This window comes from Gavialis gangeticus, unplaced genomic scaffold (genome assembly GCF_001723915.1).
Source record: "Gavialis gangeticus isolate Ggan-Ray unplaced genomic scaffold, GavGan_comp1, whole genome shotgun sequence".
Classification (NCBI taxonomy): Eukaryota; Metazoa; Chordata; order Crocodylia; family Gavialidae; genus Gavialis; species Gavialis gangeticus.
This window is the reverse complement of record NW_017729016.1, coordinates 1,107,456-1,113,206: the sequence shown is the minus strand read 5'-3', so window position 1 is coordinate 1,113,206 and position 5,751 is coordinate 1,107,456.

Below are 5,751 nucleotides of genomic sequence, written 5' to 3'. Positions count from 1 at the left end.
CTCTTGAGGGGTGCATGCCCTTGGGGGGAGATATGTGCCTGGGGTGCATGACCTTCTTGGGGGGAGAGACGCATGGTCCTGGAGGGGCAATATGGGCCCTTGGGGGGGGATGCACGGCCCGGGGGGGATGTGTGCCCTTGGGGGTTGCAGGGTCCTTGGAGCAGCTGTGGGAGGATATATTTGGGGAGCTGCAGCTGGGTGCCCCCTGCTACAGGAGGGTCACTGGGATATCCCTCGTGCCCAGGCTGGGGGCATCTGCACAGCGTCCGCAGGGCAGGCAGCACCTGCTCCATGAATGACCCCCTGGCTTGCCTCACCCTCCTCCCTTTGCTGCGTGCTGTGCACTTAGCTGCTGTCTCACCGCCGAGGCGGGCGCATTTGGGGGATGCTGCAGGCATTAAGGCCCCGATTCTGCAGCTGCAGCCTGGGCTGCAGAGTAGTCTAAATCCTGGTTCCCACCAGGAGGAAGAGGCGCAGGCTTGGGCTGGTGGTGCCAAAGCCTGTTGGGAGGAAAGGGGCACTCTGGAACCAGGACGCGGTAGGCAAATGGGGCTGGTAGGGCCCTGGAGAGGTGACATCTAGTTCAGCCCTGGGTGCAAGACTGGATCAGGTGTGTCTGAGCCCTCCCAGACAAATGTCTCCCAGCCTTTAAAAACTTCCAGGGACGCGACTCCCCCAGCCTCTCCAGGTGATCTGTTCCAGTGCTTAACCCCCTGCCTAGCTACCAAACCCCTGGCTCTATGCACATAGAAAACACCCTCCTTGTTACCACTTGGACTGATTGCTTTCTTTCCCTCTACAATCTGGGGGACAGCTGTTAAAAAATAACTCGCAACGTGCTTTGAAACACAGCGCCTTCCAGACCTGATTACAGCAAACAGCAGTAGAGCCTCAGGCAGCCCCAGTATCGATGGGCAGGGTCAGGAGAGCGGGGCAGGGATCTCTCTTGCGCATTGTACGTACCTGTGCCAACACACAGCATGAGGGGAAGCACCCAGCCAGCAGCATGGTAACCAGCTGGGATCACACCATCCGAGCCAAAATATGCTAAGATAAGAGAACAAAAAATGTGGGCTTAAGCAATAACAATGCAGAAACAAAGCTGCTCCCCGGCAGTAACCCTGTGGCTTGAGGGAAGTAGTCAGGAAAGCTTTGCCAGGGATCTGCAGGTTGCAGCCTCAGATTTCTATGGTTAGAACATGCCACATGGGCAGAAATCCAGGGCAGGGGCAACACAGGCACCTGCTCCAGAAGGCTGTGTGGGTGGAGCACTGCACTGAGGCCTGAGGCTCTGCCACTGATCTGTCAAGTGCCCTTGAGCAAGTCACTTCATCCCACTGCCTGAGTTGGTAAGAGAGGGACAATAGGGCTGGCTTCCTCTGTGAAGGGCTTTGGAGTGTATGTAAAAGCAGAGCATGGTTAGTGGTCATCAGGCAATGGTTTGCAAGCAGAGTCCATGCATGAGAGGAGTCATCTTGCACCTCCCAGCACTTGAACCTGAGGGTAATATTCCCATGCATCACCCCCTCCTTTGATTGATCCTTGCTTTGTAAGGCTGCCGTGGTCTTTATCTCCCATCCGTGCCCCAGTGGTCCTAGCTACTGGATAAGGTCCTGCCTAGGTTTGAAGCATGGCTACGCAGACACATTTTCAGCCGGTTCCCTTAGCATGGAGATGGTTGGTCCATCCCGGCGCTGGGCAAACTGAGAAGCAGGAAAATGCAACCAGGTTCATGCGAGAAGACCGCACCCCAGCTGGTGTTTGTTCTGTTCTGCTGCATGGCCCCTCCTGCCCCTGAGCCATAAACTGGTGGGGGGAGAAACTCTTGTGTTTGTTCAGCACATTTTTCCACAGTGGAAAGCACTCTGCCTCTGCAGTGTAAATACAGTATGCTCTGGAGGTGGCATCAAGGGACAATCATGCAACTGGGCTAGGGTACTGAGGGTTTTCTTCCCCCCTCCTCCCCAAATACCCAGTTGTTTGTATTGTATTAGCATCTCTGAAGCCAAACTCGGCTCAGTGCCCTGTGGTGCTAGGCTTTTTACAAACACGTAGTGAGAAGTAGTCCCTGCCCCGAACTGCTTACCCATCTCAGCATGGAGTGAAGTGTTTCAACCAACATTGTACTACAGGGGTGGTGCCAGAGCTCTGAAGAGAAGCCAGGTGTCCGAACTCCCAGCCAGCATCGTGCCATTGCTCAGCATGGGAAAGTCTTTTAATAAGCAATATTTCTGCGCTCCAACATTGATGTTCTCATCATTTGAGCTCTGTGGTGAACAGCCCCAGCAGTTCATCACTGATGATACCAGGAGCAGCCTGGCCTCCAGCACTCCTAGCTTTCACTGATCCCATGCAACCCCTCTTGCTATGCTACAGCTGAGCCAGGGACTTGGATGCTAGGGCTTTTAAGAGGGCTGGGTGGACAGCTCTCAGCATCAGCACTGAGGTGGAGCCCATGGCACACAGGGGAGTGATGTGGCCAGCAGCATATCTGGCCACCTTGGGCTTTGCAGCCCAAATGACCAGGCATGCCCTTAGAGCTGTATCATCTAGGGGTGTCCTATGGTTCGAGCTCAGAGAAGTACTTCTAGCTCCTGCCTCCGCACCTCTGGAACCACAGCTGTCACAGGGGCATGCTGCTCAGATGATCCACACCGGCTGCCTCCCCCCAACCCCTGCCACCCAGGAGCAAACTGGTTGCCCAGAAAGCAATGCAAACAGTGCTGAGAAATTCACTCTGGTCTGGAAAGCAATGACAGGGCAAGAGCAGCTGAGCAGCATGTTGTCTTTCTCTACTCGTGGGCTCATGGGTGGGTGGGCAGCATCAGGGTGGATGTGCTGTCTGCCCAGTGACCCAGCACCAAGGGACAGGACAAAGTGGGCATCTTTATCTGCAGCCCAGCCAGCCCTTCCCCTACTCCTTGCCTCATGCTTGGATCCCAAACACCAGCAGCCCCATCATCCTGCAAGTGTTTCCCCTTCAAGCATGGCTAGCTGTGTGGTTGGCAGTCTCCTCAGACTCGCCAGTCCACCTCCTCATGGGCACCCTGCTACTACACTCTCATGTCATTGCTCTTTGCTGACAGGAGATGAATCATCTTCCATCTGAAGCCACATTGATCACTTCATGCTGCTGCCCCCAGGAATCTCAATTCCTGTAGTTCAGGGCTGTCCGACTGGTGGTGCATGGGCTGCACGTAGCCCACAAGCACGTAACATGCAACCTGCGGGTCCAGACAGCTGTCTTCCCCTGGGAGTCCACGCAGCACCTGCACAGCCCACGTGGGGGGTCTGCATGCTGTCGGTGGAGCACACACTGGGGAGGATCCAGGGCTGATGGAGAAGGAATGACTGATGCATGTGGCCTGGTGGCCCTGGCCACAGAAGAGCTGGACAGAAAGGAGAAGGCAGAACCCTTCTCACCTGCTGACAGTCACACTTCTCTCCGAGTGAGGGCAGACCTTGTTGTCACCCAAAAGAAGGGTTGCATAGACACAACAGCACCTTATGTGGCCTCGGTGGTCCCTTCCCCAGCCGGCATCTTCATGACAACAGTGTTGATACTTTGGTGCACAAGGGATGGCAGTAGCAAAGCGGGTGTTTGTGGATTATATGGGCACATCCCCTATGCATACAGCCCATTTCCTTCTAATAAGTAAAGCCTACAAATATCTTGCTCTCAAGGGAGAGGGTCTGATGTTTCTCTCTGCTCCACAGCCTGCTTTGGATTTCAGCCCCCTCCTCTTAGGCCTTTTCCGGCTGTAAAGAGATAACCCTCAAAACAGCAGCAGAGGTGCCGCTATCCTGGGAACCCAGCTCAGCAGCTAGCTGCATGCAGGCACACCACAGGTGCGCACACCACAGGTACAGACTGGCCGCTCCATTACCTCGGAGCAGCATGAGCGCCGTTCAGATGAATGCAGTGTGACCTGCAGAGCAAGGCAGCCCCCACCAAAAAGGCTTTGGTTATGGCAGCAGGAGTGTTCACCAGTTAGAGAAGTAAAAATCAAACGAGGAAACTAAATGAAAAAATCAATACGGCTGCAGGGTTATAACCAGATCTGTGAAGTATGAGGTCCTACCAGGAATTTACTCAGCCGCATCGCACATCTGGGGGTAGCGTGATCTGTGCAACAGCCTGAAGGACTTGTCTTCGTGACTATTTTTACCATGACTGCAAATAAACTTACAGTGAATTCACATTGGTAAAACCCGGTGCGGACACAGCCTACCCATTTAATCCAGGCTATACACCCTGGGGAACCAGCCAAGCCCATATATATTAAGATTCCTTATGGAGGACTAGCGTCACATCTCCCTTACAAAAGGTTTCTTTACACAGGAAAGCTAATGAGCACTAAGGTGGGGTGGAAACGTACAGAGCACTAACTAGTCCAGATGAGCTTAGCGTGCAGGAAAGGCACCTTTGTGCAAAGCAGCTTACGCCACCTTCAAAGCAGAGCGAGTTATCTCGCACTGAGCGTGGCCGGGAGGGGGGTACTGTGAAGCAGCAAGCATGCCCTAAATAAACCGCCAAGCTTGACTGAACAACAACTTCCCTGTGTCGACAACCCCTGTTTCATTCCACTGGAACAAACAGCACCACGGGAAGAAGAAGGCCCTACTCCACATGACTAAGGGGCCAGAATCTCGTCCTAAGAGAAACTGGAAGGGAGTAAGAGTCAGGTGGCAGAGTTCAGGCTGCTGGACTGATACCACCAACCCCACCCCGGGGTTCCCAACTCACAGCCAGAGGCCCCGTGAGATTGGAGTTAGTAGCCCAACTATTTTTTAAATAACCTGTGGGTTTTTTTCAATCTAGGTTGCATTTCTCAGGTTTTCTACCACTGCCACGAGGTCTAGGAACTGGCTCTTCTGCTTTAGAATGACTGCGGAAATTCAGAGTCATGCAATCATAGAGAAAATCGGGCTGCAAGGGACCTCCAGAGATCATTTAGCCCAACCCCTGCCTGAGGCAGGATCAGCCTTCTCCCTCTCCAAACCATCCTATACAACTCATAATCTGAGCTCATCGTCAAAATACCACCGACCCTGATACAACACAACGCATAATGCCCTAACTTGCCATAGGTAAAGCAGGGGGACCACAGCAGCCAACATCCTACTTGTACAAAAAGTTGTTAATACACACTCAAGAGATCCCAGGTAGAAGCCACACTCCCTGCTACAAGGAAGGCAAAACCCCCCACAGTCCATATCAATCTGACCATGGGCTAAAACTCCTTCCTGACTCTAAATATGGCAATCGGTCTGAACCTGAGTGGAGAGGCAAGACCTTTTAGCCAGGAACCTCCAGCAAAAGCATTGGCACAGCCCGGGCAAAATCCCTGCCCTGGGCTGCAGCCAACACCCAATGTCTCTGAGGAAGACTTAAAAATACCCTGATGCATGGAGCTGCAAGGTGGGGAGGGAGCAGCCAGCAAAAATCTGTCATCCCAGGACTGCAAGCACTGGCACTTCAAGCAAAATGCCCCAAAGGCTGTGGGAGCTGGCAATGCAACCAGAGGAGCCGTCGCCTTTGCACCCACTGGCTCTTCTCATAAGGAAATGTGCACGCCTGGCACGTTGCATCCCAGACCTTTGTTTATGCTGGGCAACTCACTAGAACTAGGACAGGTGTGACAAGCACACACCCAGAGGGATGGGCACATGCCTCAGTTCCTCCTCTCCATGTCCACAAGAAGGGGACAGGGAGAGCTCACTGGGCACTGCACCCCAAAATGGCTGGAC